The sequence below is a fragment of the Marmota flaviventris genome, chromosome 12 (assembly GCF_047511675.1).
Source record: "Marmota flaviventris isolate mMarFla1 chromosome 12, mMarFla1.hap1, whole genome shotgun sequence".
Lineage (NCBI taxonomy): Eukaryota > Metazoa > Chordata > Mammalia > Rodentia > Sciuridae > Marmota > Marmota flaviventris.
The window spans coordinates 93471380-93488093 of NC_092509.1; the positions used below are offsets into that span (position 1 = coordinate 93471380).

At 39.2% G+C, this 16714-nt stretch overlaps 1 protein-coding gene across 1 annotated transcript in view; it reads right to left on the minus strand.

The window, feature by feature from the left end:
* Positions 1–16222, minus strand: part of Rnf2 (ring finger protein 2) — a 41321-nt gene extending 25099 nt beyond the window's left edge. The window contains exon 1 of the mRNA XM_027935037.2: positions 15915–16222. The gene's annotated coding sequence lies outside the window, so the exon portion shown is untranslated. The remainder of the gene's footprint in view (positions 1–15914) is intronic.
* Positions 16223–16714: the final 492 nt, after the last annotated feature.

Sequence of the window (16714 nt, forward strand, 5' to 3'; positions counted from 1 at the left end):
CATCGTAGCCACTTTACTTTGTGTAAGTACACTCTATGATATTCACATAGTGATGACAACTCCTGCCAACTCATTTCTCAGTAATGTTCCCAATGTTAACTGGTGTGTGACCGTACTTAAATTACTTAACCAAAGGAGGCAAAATAAAGTCTGTACACTGAAAATTATAAAACACTCCTGAAAGTAATGAAAGACTAAGTAAATGGGAATACATCCTATGTGCATAGGCTAGAAGATTTAATATGAAGATGAGAATAGTACTCAAAGTAATCTAAAGATATAATGTAATCCTAATGAAAATCCCAGTGCCTGTGTTTTGCCTGTCTGGTATCCCCAACCCCAAAAATACTGAAAACCCCATCCTAAAAATTCTTACCAACTCTCAAAGGACTCCAAATAGCCAGAATAATCTTGAAATAGAAGAATAAAGTTAGAGGACTCCGATCTCTAGATTTCAAAACTATTACAAAGCTCAAGTAATCAAAATAATGCCCACTGACAGAAGAATGGATAAACAAAATACAGTGTGTGTGTGTATATACACACACACGTATATGAGTGTGTACACACACACACACACATACATGTATAGTGACATATTGCCCTGCCTCAAAAAAGAATGGAACTCTCATACACACTATTACCAAAAACCTGGAAAGAATTATATACTAAGCACAATAACCAACATAAAAGGACAAAGATTATATAATTCCACTTGCATGAGGTGGTTAAACCAGTCATGTTAACACTCAGAAAATGGAACAGTGTTGGGCTGGGGCTGTGGTTCAGTGGCAAAACACTTGCCTAGCATGTGTGAGGCACTGGGTTCGATCCTTAATACCGCATACAAAAAATAAACAAAGGCATGCTGTCCATCTACCACTACAAAAAATTTAAAAAGAAAACAGAACAGTGGTTAGCAGAAGCTGGGGAAAGAACGCAGTAGGATCTTACTATTTAATAAGTAGAGTTTCACTGTGGGATTATGGAAAGGAACAGTGGTGATAGCTATCCAACAAAGTGAATGTAATTAATGTCACCGAACTACAGAAAATATGACAAACTTTGTCATGTATATTTTATCATAATAATAAAATAAAAATGTATGCCAGGCGTGGTGGTGCACACCTCATATCCAAGTGGCTTGGGAGGCTGAGGCAGGAGGATGCCTCAGCAACTTAGCAAGGCCCTAAGTAACTGTGCAAGACCCTGTCTCAAAATAAAAAAGGGCTGGGGATGTGGTTCAGTGGTAAAGCACCCCCTGAGGGGTTCAATCCCTGGTACTCCCCACCACAAAAGAGAAGAAAAAAAGGAAGTGGTATAACATTTTCTAGAAAGAAATGGAAAGCTGAATTCCCTTTTGGACTTCTTGAATATAAGGTATATGTAGGTCACCAAGAAAACACACACACACACACACACACACACACACACACACACACACAGAGAGAGAGCCTTAAAGACTTTGAATTACAGACTCTCTGTATCTGGCTAAAATGTAATACTTCAGGAGGTCTAGGGAAGAATACTTTTCATTTTCTAGCTTTTAGAGAATATCTACATCTTTTGGCCTTTGGCCCCTTCCTACCTCAAGGAAGACAATACTATCTGGCAGGGAAAAAACTTACATTAAACCTGCAACAACTCTTCTGAGACAATACCAAAAAAACAACAACAACAACAAAAAACACAAAACCAAAGTATAAAATATAAAGGACACATTTAATAGAATTCTGTGAAGAATATGTGGTTATTATGATTGTTGTAATAAAAACAAGACAAACCAACCTATCCTATCCAACATACATTCCTAATAAAGGAGAAATGGCAGACTGCTCCAAGGGATAATAATAAATATTAATCATAACTCATGAAATAAAAGTTAACTTACCTAGCTACAATGTTACAGCTAAATAAGAAGAAAAAATTCTGGTGTTTTGTTGTATCACAATGTGACTAAGGTTAATAAAAATGTATATTTCATTTTGGATTATAATATTTTATTAATCTAAGATACAGTAAAATATCCCATTTATAAATTCTAAACTTCCTTTTGAATTAAGTCTTCAACTAGAGTAGATTGAATAATGGCCCCCCAAGACATCCATGCCCTAATTCCCAAAGTTTGTGAAAGTTACTTTACATGGGATAAGGTATTTACAGGGCCAATGTGGTTAAACCAAGAATTGTGAGAAACTTATCCTGGATGATCTAGATTTGGCCCAATATAATTACGAGGGTCCTTATGAGTCAGACAAGGTGATATGATGACAGAGTAGAGTCAAAAAAGGAGACGTGATGAAGGAGGTAGAGGTAGTAAAGTGAGAAATCTCAAAACACAAAGTTGCTGCCTTGAGAGAGATGAGGGGCCACAGGCCAAAAGGTGTAGGCAGCATCTAAAAGCTAGAACAGGAAAGGTATTCTCTCCTAGACTTCCACAAAAAAAAAAAATCAGACCTTCCAACACCTTAACTTTAAACTCATAAAACCCATTTTGGACTTCTGTCAGAAAGTAACAGAATAAATTCATGTTTCTTATGGTGTGGATGTAAGGTGTCCCCCAAAAAACTCATGTGTGAGACAACATAAGGAGGTTTGGAGGAGAAATGACTGGGTCACAATTTTAATCTAATCAGTGAAAAATCCCCGATGGGATTAACTGTATGGTGGCTGCGGGCAGGTGGGTGTGGCTGGAGGAAATGGCTCACTGGGGGCATATAGCTATAGGGTATACGTTTTGTATCTGGAGAATGGACTCCCCCCCTTTCTGATTATCATTTGAGCTGTTCCCTCTGCCACATTCTTTGCCATGATGTTCGACCTCACCTCATGTGAAATGGCCCCAAGGAGTGGAGCTCAAAAACCATGAACCCCTAAATAAACCTTTCCTCCTTCATTGCTGTTCTGGTCAGGTCCTTTTAGTCACAGCAGCGGAAAAAGCTAACTAAAACAGTGTTGTTTCCAAGTTACTAATTTGTTACGGCAATAATAGGAAACTAATAGGACAGGTGAACCCCAATTATGAGGAGAAACCCAATAGTAGAATGGAAGAAGGTGAGGGAAAATATGAACTTCAGTTTATTTGCCCAGTGGAATCTCATCTTCCACAAAAAGAAAACTAAATGCACCCACAGGAAAAAGTCTTCCTCTAGAAAACTAGTTCTCAGTTTTAGTTGCATATAGAAATTACCTGGAGAACTTTTAAACAATGTTGATATCTAAGTCCCATTTTAGGCCAACTGAATTTAACATCTCCCATGTCACAGTATAATTTAAAAGCCAGCCAAATAGTTTTTATGTGCAGCCAAAATTATGAATCAGACAAAAATTAGTATCTTAATGACCTAAGAAATTTCTGACTTTTCCAACTATGACTAGAAGTTCCTGAAACATTCACTGAAATGTGGCTCAGAATTCATTTATTCCATGGTTTACTGTATGTTTTGCTGGCATCAACTTTGACAAAAAGAAGTTACAGAAAAAAAAAAAAAATTGCTAGGGACAAATTCCCAGAAGTACCATCATTGGATCAAAAGGCAGATTTTTTTTTTACTCTGACAAATACTGCTAAATAGCTATACTAACTTGCATTTATACAAATTAGGGATTAGCAACATTTTTTAAAAAGCCTGTCCAGTCGGATAAGTGGGAATGACATTTCCTAAGTTGCAAGTCTTAATCATACGTGGAAGGGGTTATCTTTTCACAGCTTTATTGGTCATTTTTTGGTCTCTCAATTACTTATATCCATATCCATTTTTATCAACTTTTATTTATTTATTTTATTTGTAGTTGGACACAACACTTTATTTTATTTATTTTTATGTGGTGTTGAGGACTGAACCCAGGGCCTCAAAGATGCTAGGCAAGCACTCTACCGTTGAGCCACAACTCCAACCCTTTATCAGCTTTTTAAAAAGTTTGTAAGAAAATGACTTTCGTTTGTTAAATGTGTTTCCCCCCAGTTTCTGGCTTTTGTTTTTACTTCTTATTTGTATTTTAACTTTTTCTCCATGGCATCTACACTCTAAAATTATAAAACATCTACCTGCAATTTCTAATATTTTCAGATTTTTAAAAAAAATACATATTTAAGAGATCAGGAATCTAATTTTTCCATTCCATGTAATTGGCAAGTTACTCCAACATATTTATTGTTCTCTCTTCTCATCAACAAGTTAGCATGCTATCTTTTAACTCATAAAAAAGATGAGAAAGGAGAATTTATATGTGTGTGCGCGAATACATACACACACGCACACATACACACATATTTTTTGAACCTGAGAGTATATGGAAACTCTGTAAAATAAAAGATTAACACACTCTACCTTCTTACATTGTAACAATAAACACCGAATTCAGATACTCACAGTAAGAAATTCCTTGCATAAGGAATTCTTTGTATAAGGTCATGAAATATGAAAGCAAGCACCAGGCATACTGTCACCAAAGTTCCCTTTGCAAAAGCAACAACATTGTCATCAGGCTGGCTGCTCCTTTCACAAAAGCAGTTAATAAGTTCTCCCTAGCATTTTTCTCCCTTGTTTGTACTCAGCCTTGTGATATATTTGCTGCCACTAGGTGGAGACAATTTCATAGTAAGAATATTGGTAACTGAAGAGGAATAGCCACAAAATTTCTACAAAAACACCAACTGTAAAGAAGTCCTACTTAATTTTAGGGTGAAATAAGACGAGTAACTTTAGTTGCAAATTCAGTTTCCTCTTCTGTAAATGTATGGCTTTATAGGTAGCCTCAAAAACTCACAACTCTAAATATTCTACGGAACAAACTTGTTTAAGAATGAAAAAAAGAGAACTGTATCTTTGAATACATACACATATATTTTATGCCTATATAATACGTAGGTAAGTATGTGAAAACTCCATAAAACATAAGATTAACCCACTGTACACCTTTCTACACTGTTGTCAATAATTCTGATATACATAATATACAAATCCCTTGTATATTCCATGTATACTGTCCATCAAGTGACCATGTAACAATGCAGAAAGTAAGTCACAGCAATATTCCCTTAGCCACTGAAAATATAAAATATACTATACCACTGAAAATATACTTTTCTAGGAATGGCACAATCAGTTGAATAATTATATCTGTGGTAAGAAAGTAACCTAATAATCAGATTAAGATAAGAAAGACAGAACTTGAAAGCTGAGGCTCCCACACTTTTCAAAAATTTTTTTAGTTGCAGATGGACACAATATCCTTATTTTATTTTATTTATTTATTTAATGTGGTGCTGCGGATCGAACCCAGTGCCTCACAAATGTGAGGCAAGCACTCAACCGCTGAGCTACAACCCCAGCCCAGCCTTCAAACTCTTTAAACAGCAACTGAAATAACCCTTTCATAAAGCAGCTAAGCAATTCATTTCTAGAGATAAAAAATTCATGCTCTTTAACACACTAACCTTAGTCCTAAGAAATCATGCATTTCCAGACATAGTGGCGCATATCTATAATCCTAGTGGCTCAGGAGGCTGAGGCAGGAGGATCAAAAGTTCAAAGCTAGCCTGCAAGGTGCTAAACAACTCAGTGAGACCCTGTATCTAAATAAAATACAAAATAGGGCTGAGGATATGGCTCAGTGGTCCAGTGTCCCAGAGTTCAATCCCTGGTACCCACCTCCCCAAAAAAGAAATAATGCACTGATAATAGGTAATAGTTACAGAGTGCTTACCACTTTGTTTGAGATTCTGTTTAATTCTAACAACCCTATGAAGTAAATGCCAAATTATTGCCTTCATTTAATAAATTTAGTTTAAAAACTAATGAGATATTTATGTAACAAATAAGGAAAGAGAGTCAAAATACAAACAACTTGCTTAAAGGTCTCAATGTAAATGTTAGAGGCAAGACTCAAAAACAGGCCTGTTTGACTAAGGTCATGCCCTTAACCAAAACTAAACACACGATTATTATTGGTACTATAATAAAAATACCATTCATATGTATGTTTACCACAAGCACATTTTTTTTTCATTTCAATCATCAAAGAAAAGTTATTAATACCATATGCAATGACCAGAAATACCTACAAAATTATGATACCAATCATTTGCATCTGTGCTACAATTAGAGCTGTAAAACTTTGGGGGGGGGGGTTGGGAAGGGGGTACCAGAGATTGAACCAGGGACACTCAACCACTGAGCCACATCTCTAGCCCTATTTTGTATTTTATTTAGAGACAGGGGCTCACTGAGTTGCTTAGCACCTCACTCTTGGGGAGGATTGTTAAGAACTCGCGATCCTCCTGCTTCAGCCTCCCAAGCCCCTGGGATTACAAGCATGCACCATTGCACCACTGCTAAAACTTATATTCTAAAAGGTAACTTGGAGTTAAGAGTTTTTCAGTTTTTGTGGGTTTTTTTTGGAAAGGGGAGTTCCCTTACATCTTTCAACTCCAACTATTATGTTACCACATTACAATTAGCACAGACATTTTTAATATAACAAGAGACAAGAGCAGGAGTGAAGAAATTATTTCAGGTGTCTCTTTCAAATAGGGTAAATTTTCATTTGCAAAATAGACATCCCCCCCCCCAAAAAAAACTATTATTATGGAGACTATCAACAACCAGATGGGGATTCAGAAGATCTCAATTCTCATTTTGTGATTTGAAGCAACTGCAAAAGCACATCAATTTTGTATCAATCTCCCTCTCTCTTTCTGTCTCTGTATAAAACACACACCTATCTACCCACCTACCCTTCCTTATCTTTCAATTCCTGCAAATTACATCAAAAAAGAAATTCTGGCATAAGTACCTCCAGAAGCTCTAAAGACCAAAACAAAGTCAGGTACTTGGAATAGGAAGCATGGGGGGGGGGGCGCTTTTAGAAAGATTTATCTTTAAAGATTAACACAATCACAAAAGCTGCAAAAATTTAGCACAGTTCACATATTACTGGAAATTACCATAACTTTGAGCAAGTCAATATACAGTTCCAAATATCATCATGTATAAAATGAGCACGTTTTAGATAATATTCTTTAAAAAAAAAAAAAAAAACTGTTGCTCTGGAAATAATGCAAAGACCTCCACAAAATGATGAAATGCCACAAGAGCAAAGCTACTTATTAACCATTAGTTAGGCTTTTATTTTTTATTTTTTTTTGGTGGATCAAATCCAAGGTTAGGAGCATACTAAGCAAGCACTCTACCACTGAGCCATACCCCCGCCCAGGCTTTTAACAATCTTAATGTTGAGTTATTCAAACAATAAATGTTAAAGAGAAAAATTGTAATAATGCCTTCCTAATGTTTTTTAAAAAACAGATAAAATAATAAAATCCATCCTCTCATAAGCAAAACTGATTCTACATTATTGGATAATAAAAGGAAAAGAACACTAATATTAATTCAATATAACAGATATTGTTTGTGGAACTTTTTACAGTTTTCAATCAGCCTCCATTTTTAAACAAAATTTCTACAAGTTCATGGTTCTTAATTAACCCTAACCCTAACCCTCTTTAAGAATCTGGTGAGAGCTGGGGATGGGGCTCAGTAATAGAGGGCTTGTCTTGCACTGGGTTTGATCCTCAGCACATTAAAAAAAAAAAAAAATTAAACAAAGGTTAAAAAAACAGCTGATGAAAGTAAGAAACTCTCGGAGGAAAAAGGACACACAAAAACATGTGTACAAAAAATTTCAGAGTATGCATGGATCCACAGAGGGGACCAAGAACAAGATCCACGGGGACCAAGAATACCTGTTCCACACTATGTAAGAAAGAACTTCCAAGACTAAATGGGGAAACAGTTTATCTTCTCTAATCCCTGGTTTTCTCTTCAACTGTACTGCACAAGTTGCTGCCATCAAAGAGTTACAGATTTCATCCTTTAAAGGTAAACTTATGGGCTGGGGATGTGGCTCAAGCGGTAGCGCACTCCCTGGCATGCGTGCGGCCCGGGATCGATCCTCAGCACCACATACAAACAAAGATGTTGTGCCTGCCAAAAACTAAAAAGTAAATGTTGAAAGTTCTCTCTCTCTCCCTCCCCCCCCTTAAATAAATAAATAAAGGTAAACTTATACCCAGGCTAGGTGGCACACACCTGTAATCCCAGCGGCTCAGGAGGCTGAGGATGGAGGGTCACGAGTACAAAGCCAGCCTCAGCAATTCATTGAGACCCTGTTTCTAAGTAAAATACAAAGTAGGGTTGGGGATGTGGCTCAGTGTTTGAGTACCTGAGTCCAAAAAAAAAGAAAGGTAAATTTATGGAGGTAACAGGTACTTTTTTCACCCCACTGACACAATGATCACTGGACCTCCCTATCATCAACATAAGTAGTAAGCTAAGAGAAACTTTATGATCCAACCACAAGGAAATGATTAAACATACTATGGTATATCCAACTGCAATTTGCAATCATTAGAAATGGTACCAAAGCTGGTGCAGTGGCAAAAAAAAAAAAGAATTAAGCAACAACTGAAATGATATCTGATTAAAAGACTATAATTTATGAACCTTCTCCCATTCTTAGCTCTTAAACTACTACTGAAAGGACTAAAATATTGATCCTAGAGATTAAAACTAAAAATAATCCATTTAAGAAATGAATGATGAATAATTTATCCTCAAAAGCTTTTTCTCCTCACTGGCACACTAATGTTGTCTTCTCCTAAATCAATTATTTCAACAGATTACACAAAAGATTTGAGAACAAATTAAACTGACATTAATAATGTTATCTATATTATATGTAAGTGTAACATTAGCCTTTTCTACGTGCTGGAGTTGGGCTCTGGGTGAAGCTCAATGGAAGAACATGTGCTTCATGAAATGAGATCCTGAATTCAACTCCCAGCACCAAATGAATAAATAAGTCAAAGACTTCTGGAGGGAAAAAAGGAAAGAAATTGCATTAATAATTAAACCCTGGCTAACTCAACCTGGCAAATGGGACCTATATTTCAATATAGCTATATAACTATTATAATTTTAGTAACAATATTAATGAAATTCCAGTTTAATATTTTGGACAGTATAAACTACCAATATATAAACTAAACATACTAAACTACCAACAACATACATTTCTGTCACTGCACTGTCACGTGAGGAAATGTTCCTAGGACATAATCTCATAGCTATAAAAAGCATATTTTCGCTCAAAGAGCTCTGTTTTCTTCACAAATGTTAACCAAATATTTTGAGGAAGGATAAAAAGTTCACTGAAACTAAATAACAATTTTCAATCTTGCTAAGCATACATTTTAAAAGCAGAGATTTTCTGAAACTGATGTAACTCATATAAACCAAAACTTTTTTTTTTAAGAGTAATTTCCAGCCAAAACAGTCATAGCATCTGTTTTTGTACTCCCTTAGGCCCTTGTCCCTTAAACAATCTACAAAGTGGCAGTTCTGTTCCTACACAAGTAATGAAATCTGAGGTACTGTTTCAGGATATAAGCAGGATACTTAACCCTGTGGAAAAGAAACTAATGAGACATGCCAACCTTAAAAAGCTAGGGTTATAGTAATTTCATAACTCCTTCCACATCCCATTCCACCCTAACAATTTTCTCAAAATGGAAACTCAAAAACTTGAAATTAGACACAAAACTATCACCAGGATCCAAGCCATGAATCAAGGGATCTTTCTCTTTCTTTCTTCATACGCCTCCCTTACATTTACAATGTGCTTTGCTGTTACAAAAACCCCTTTACCTACATTACCTGAGTATCTTAGCAAATAATCTGTATACACACTCAGAAAGGCCAAGAATATTGTCAACAGTGAAACCAGACCTAGAAATCAAGTCTCCTGCCTTCAATTCTAAAGCCCTTTCTATTATACACAACAAACACTACCCCTTCTGTAATATAGTAAAGCCTTCTATAAAACATTTGGCTGGGTTCCAAGACAGCCATCCCAGACTGAATTAGACTCTATATAGTAAATAGTGTAAATAGTAAGGGTTTAGGGTTTAATGCAATTACTGGCATGAAGGCATATGTCTTTTTAAAAGTGAAGCATTAGTTGGTTTTAAATTAAATCAATATGGTATGTACATGGTAGGGGAAAGCAAGCAGAACACTTCTAAAATGAAGTCAAAATGAAGTACTGCAGATTTGCACATTTCACAATAGCTAACGGAGATAGTGTAATCAATACAGAAATGAGGAAATAGAGCAGACAATCTTTAAAAATGTGAAAAAAAAACTGTATATAGTTTTATTTTTAGGAAAATGAAAAGACAAATTTCTGTCTCCACCCCCAAAAATAGATCTTTAGAATATTAATTAAGTAATCAAGGAGGTAAAGGAGAATTTTATTCAGTCATCAAAAGGAATCCCTGCCAAAATCACTGCTCTGGAATTCAGCAGATCAGAAATCCAACATCCCTTTAATAGATAATTTACTGGTGCTGCACAGTTAACTGATTATTTTATCCTTTCACTCATATTCATTAAGTCAAATACCACCACCCAAACAATTTCTAATGGCCCCAGAAGCAAGAAACAATGTCAATAAGATTTTATTTTCCTTGTTCAGTGAAAGAGCAAATTTCTCAAGTATCTATATACACAATACTTAGGATAAGCTGAAAGTGCATAAAGTGATAGTCTTTAATTAAGATGAAAAGTACAGAAAAATGTTTAATGATGGTTATGATTATGTGACAAAATTGAGAAATCTTAGAAAAACAGCTTTCAGAGGAGTTGAGCTGAACACAGAATAAAGTGAGAGCTGGGCTAGTGGCACACACCTGTAATCCCAGCAAACTGGGAGGCTGAGGCAGGAGGACTGCAAGTTCTAAGCAGCCTCAGCAATTTAGCTAGGCCCTAATCAACTTAGTGAGGCCCTGTCTCAAAGTAAAAAATAAAAAGGGCTGGAGATGTGGCTCAGTGGTTGAGCACCCCTGGGTTCAAACCCCAATACCCCCCAAAAATTAAAAAAAGAATAAAGTTGGATTTGATCATGTATAGATAAAAAATTGTACTAGTCATTAAATTTGGCTAGAAACAGAAAAAGCAAATTGGTCACTATGTCTTTTGGGTTTCCAAAACACATCACTCATCTGTTATTGCATTTAACATACTGTACAGTAGTTTATTTGTCATGGCCACTTAGACTAAATTCCTGAAGAACAAAAACCTAATTTGATTCATTTTTCTATTCCTAAAACCTTGTGAGAGAGTCTGGAACACAGAACATAATCAATAAATGTTTTTGTTTTTTTTTTTGAAAGTCAAACTAAGGACAGAGTTACAAATTTAAATTATTACATTTAACACTATTTATGCAGGTCATTTATTCATTTCTCAACTCTTAAATTACCCTTCTAAGGTGCTTTATGATGCTTAGGCTGAGACTATGCAACTATATTTCACCATCTCTTCTGCCAGATTTTGCCAACCGGGGTAGCAAGTGGAGACTGGAAAACAGGAATTTCGGACTTCCTTCTAGTTCCTGTCAGTGGCAATGGCAGTCCCTGGCCCTGGCAGCAGCAACTGGTTCTAGCCTCCAGCTTCTTTTGGTACTCCCAGAACCAGCCATATCACATGCCTTCATAGTCACTAACAGCTGAACAATGCTAACCTTTCCAAAAATTCAGCACCAGGTCCACGGAACCTTTCTCAGAGGGTCTTAGGTTCCTATTACTGTAATGTTCCCTTTTAGCTCTTATGTCCATCTAATCAACCCCCTACATTAAATCCTCTGCTATTCTTAGTCAAGTTTCAGTTTTCTCAATACATAATAAACACAGTAGGCCAGGTGTGGTGGTGTGCAGACCTGTAATCCCAGCAAATCAGGAGGCTGAGGCAAGAGGATTGCAAGTTCAAAGTCAGCCTTAGCAACTTAGCATGGCACTTAGCAACTCAGCAAGACTCTGTCTCTAAATAAAATATAAAAAAGGGCTGAGGATGTGGCTCAGTGGTTGAGCACCCCTGGGTTCAATCCTCAGTACCAAAAAATAATAATCAAATAAAATAAACACAGTGATTCTAACTACTCTCCTCCAGATATTTTGCTGCTTCACTAAAGAGGAAACAAAACGTGGGGTTATAGATAAAATCCATCTTATAAAGGTTAGCCTGGAACCTTTTAAGCTGAAGCATAAAAAAACCACTTTCGTGATTTAATTTACTTTGTGATTTCTTATTCGGCTTTGGGGGGGGGGTGAGAAATATTATAAATAATGTAGGCTAGCCCAAGGACACCAACATACCTCCTTTTACTATAACACATATCCTAGAGATAATGTGAGATGAGGTTGATCTTCTATGCCCCAGTATTGTCAGTCCCCATGTGCCTCTCATAGTGTGGTGAGAGACCATGCTGATTCTTTGTATTTTAAAAAGACTGGGTTTTGGCCAGGCACAGTGGTGGCTCAGGAGGCTGAGACAGGAGGATCCTGAGGTTCAAAGCCACCATTAGCAACAGTGAGGTGCTAAGCAATTCAGCGAGACCGTCCCTAAATAAAAATACAAAAAATAGGGCTGGGGATATGGCACAGTGGTTAAGTGTCCTGAGTTCAATCCCTGGTATGTCCCCCCCACAAAAAAGAATAGGTTTTGAGGGGAGGTTTGTTTTATTATTGTTCAACATGCTCCTAACTATTTCAGCTAGTGTTCAAGGAAAGAAACAGCAATTTCCTGCAACACTAAAGCTAAGCTGAACTTTCTGGTAAATTTTGCCTTCCTATTCTCAAGTATTTTTCGTTTTGTTTTGTGCTGGAGAATGCTAAGTATTAGCTCTACCAATGAACTACACTCCCAGTCTCAAGCATAATTTTTTTTTCACTATGTATGATTTCCATTTTACAGGTTGACTTTGGAATGTAACATCATCATAAAATACAACTAGTGGAATTCTATTTTGCTCTATAGTATAGAAAAAGGGGGAAAAATGAAAGAAAGAAGCACCTTTGCAGGAGAGTCCACGTTTTTCACTTGGCCATTAAAATTTCACTGAAAAATGTCCAAATTAGGCAATTTAATATGAGGTTAATTTTTTAAATCCTTTTTCACTATTATATTTAATAAATATTTTTTACATTCTGACAAATGGCAGACATGCCAAAGCAGTAAACAGGTTGTTAATTCACTCTACAAATGAAACGGGAGATGCAAATTTTAAGCAATGAATTTTTGATAACATAGGTAACTGCTGAGCATCCAACAAGACACACCACTAGGCACAGTCATACAAGTCCACTTCAGTAGCCCAACACCCACAAGGCAAAAGAGAAATTGAGAACATGGCTAGTTCTACTGGAGTTCCTCCACATAATATAGAACTGGATAATGAGTCATCTATCCTTTTTGCATCTACATTCAGGAACTCATCATCCAACTCCCGTCTATGAAAAAGTAAAGTTAGTTTCTACTTAAATGTCAAGGGTCCTATTACCACAGTAAGAAAATCTATGTAAAACCACCAAACTCTCCGCAATAAATACCAAAAGATTCAGTGAACACATTAGGTAGAAGGGTCATATAAAGATCTTTAGACCTTTAGAGAATAGATTGGGAAACCGGTACTGTACTTTTGTACACCAAAAAATACCTCTCAGTTAAATGCAAATTGAGTCAGTAAGTTACTGACAGTTAAGATTTCAAAAAAAAAAAAAAAAAAAAATCAAGAAATCAGACAGTGTGATAACAATGTCTGCCTTCCACAGGGCATGTAACAAACACCACCAATTAAAAGTCATTTGTAGATTTGTATGTGTGCAGAATGTATACATAATCCCACAACTATCTGTCCTTTTATAAAAAACAGCAAATAGAGGTAAATTTTTAATTTCTCAGGATTTCAATAAATGAGTCACTTCAAAACTATGAAATGCTTTAAGTTACACTAGAAACACTGACAGAATTTTGATAAAGTATATTTTAATGTTAACTCATTGCTTTTGCTGGAAGGAGTTACACTTCTTTACTAATGTACAGAAATTAAACTGTCACTGAAACATCTGGTTGTGTATTATTCATTAGGCATATATCACACCTTTATTCCAAAAACTGCTGAATTACAAATCATGAGTAAATCAGATTAAAGAAAGAAACCTGAGATGACAAACCGAAGGTCAGTAACAGAAAAATGAAATTCCAATCACGTGTGCTGGCCTGGTCCATATTTATATCCCCTCAAACCTGGGCGCTTTGAGTGCTCGACACAAGCAAAGAAAAACTCAAAATTCCCAGTATTTGATGTCTGCACTGTCTACATATGTTAGTGATTCTTATTTGAAATTTTTTTGTGCAGCACATTTGAGGAGCCTTAGCCTATTTTTCAAATACTCAAACGAAGTAGGCTCACTCAGGCAGTTTTCCTTCTTAAAGTCACCATTTTTCATCTATAATTAATTTCAAGCGTGGATTCCACAAGGGTATCTGAGGGAAATAACTGAAGTCCTTAGAAAAAGTAAGGGATCATATTTGCTGTGCTATCACTGGAAAAAGGAAGTCTAATATAACTAACCATTATTTTACTAAAAAAGTTGATTAAGTGCATAATCAAGATTTTAGGATACCTGTTGATTGTGACAATCAGAAATTTCAGGCAGAAAAAGGAACATCAAAGAGTCACAGTACTGCCACTTAAATACTTTATAAATCCAAGGATCGCGTTTCACTTTAAGAACCAAAATCTAACATACCAATATAAATTATTTTAAAAACTCAACAATTACACCTAATTCAAATCGGATTATCTACCAATTACAGTAAGTATTCTACTTGATAATTCTGGAGGTACCAAAAATAGATTATGTAATGCAAATTGCTCATACATTCGTTTTAAATATAATACTCAGTTTAAAATATTGAAGCCACGGCTTGATTTTTAATTTTCAAAATAACAGCGTATTCGTAAAACGCTGGGTGCATATTTAACCTTTCCACAGCAAATTTCTTTACGCACCTCAAAGAAACCTGGCATTTTTAAGCCACATTACAACGTAAGACACACAGGTAAAACTTCCGACGACCTCCTAAAAGATGCCCACAGGGGTTTTAAGGAGATGAACCTAGAATTGGTCTTGGTGGGCAAATAATCGGAATGAAGCTCAAAGTTTGAAACACCCATTTTACGAACACCATCTCTGGGAGCTGGAAAGCGACTTGGGCAGGAGGGCAACGATCCTGACAACCAGGACGACAGCTCCCAGGCGACAGTATACCCAGGATCTCAGCAGAAACCACAGGGTTCAAAACGCGAAGCTTCCATCAGAAACCCCGAGACACCCCCTCCCCCCACGGCTCCTCCGGGCAAGCTCGCGGCTTTGGAAAGCAGCAACAGATATTCCGGAGCAGGGGGCGGCACTCCAGGAATGTGTGGGGCCAGGCGGGGTCTCCCCGCAGCCTGCAGGGAGCCCCGACCCGGAGCAGCTCCGGCGCACAAGAACCCCGACTCCAGGCCCCCGGGGGGAAAAACGGGTTGTTTGCACAAAGTGCCCCTACCCCACCCCCACGGTGCAGACACAAGACCGCGGAGGCGAGGGGAAAGCCCGAAGAAAAAACCCGCATTCCACTCCGCCCGCCTCCGGAGCGGGGCCGCCGGGAGGCTGGGCCCCCGCCCCCGGAGGCAGGGGCCGCACCGCAGCCCGGCCGCCGCGCTGAGCGAGGGCTCGCCGCGAGAGCAGGAGCCCCTGCGCTTCGCCCACCCGGTCCTCCGCGGCGGGCTCACCCCCCTCCCCAGGACTCTCGAAGAAACGCGAACAATGAGAAGCCGCCTCCCCCGCCATCCCCGCGGCCAGCACGGCTGGGGGCGGCGGCGCCATCTCCCCTCACGCCCCCGCGGACACACACCCCCCCCCTTACGGGCGCGGGGCCGCCGTCAAGCGCCGACACCCGGCCGAGCGGACGCGCGTCCCAGCCCGCCGCTCCCGCGCCCTTCGCCTCGCCGCCCGCCCCACTCACCGGCTCCTACCCCAGCCCGGGGTTCCGCTGGCCGCGGCCGGAGCGAGACTCAGGTATCAGCCGCCGCGGCCGCCGGCGCCGCCGCACAATATGGCGAGCCTCGGCTTCCGCAATGGAGCTCGGGAAATACAACAGGGGCCGCTCAATATTCATGAGAGACGGAGGGGAAGCCGGCTCGGCCGGCGCTACGGGGAGGGCGGGAAGAAGCGAGTGAGGGAGGAGGCGGAGGCGCGGGACGGGGACGTGCACGGCGCGGGGAGGCCCGCGGCGCGAGGGGAGGGGGCGCCGCCGCGTGCTGGCCAGGACGGCCTGGGCGCCGCGCCCCGCCCCGGTCGGCGCCCCGCCCCCGCCTCCAGGCCCCGCCCCCGCGCCCCCCGCCCCCCAGCGCCCCCCGCGGCCCGTCGCAGCCCCAGGGCTACGCCCGGTGACGGTGGCGCCACCTTGTCCTCAGTGTGCACTCTCTCCGAGTTCTCATCCCTGGCTCGGTACACCTGGTGCGCCTCCCTGGTCCGCTGTTGGGGTTCAGGCTCAGACTTCTCTCCCAAGACTTGGTCCTGGTACCCCCATCCCACCGGTAGAAATCCTCGTTAGGTGTTCACCTCCACGACTTCACCTGAACTCCCAGCACCCTGGAGTCCCCTGGACACACACATGCTTTTCATCCTTGCAGAGTAAACCTGCAAGATCTAATTATTTCGGAAAAAAGTGGCCTTCAACTCTAAAAAAGTATGTTGTTGGACGTCTGTTAGCATTCTGGTCGTTCTCATCAGGGCTCTTACTGTTAGACTTTGCTGCTGTGT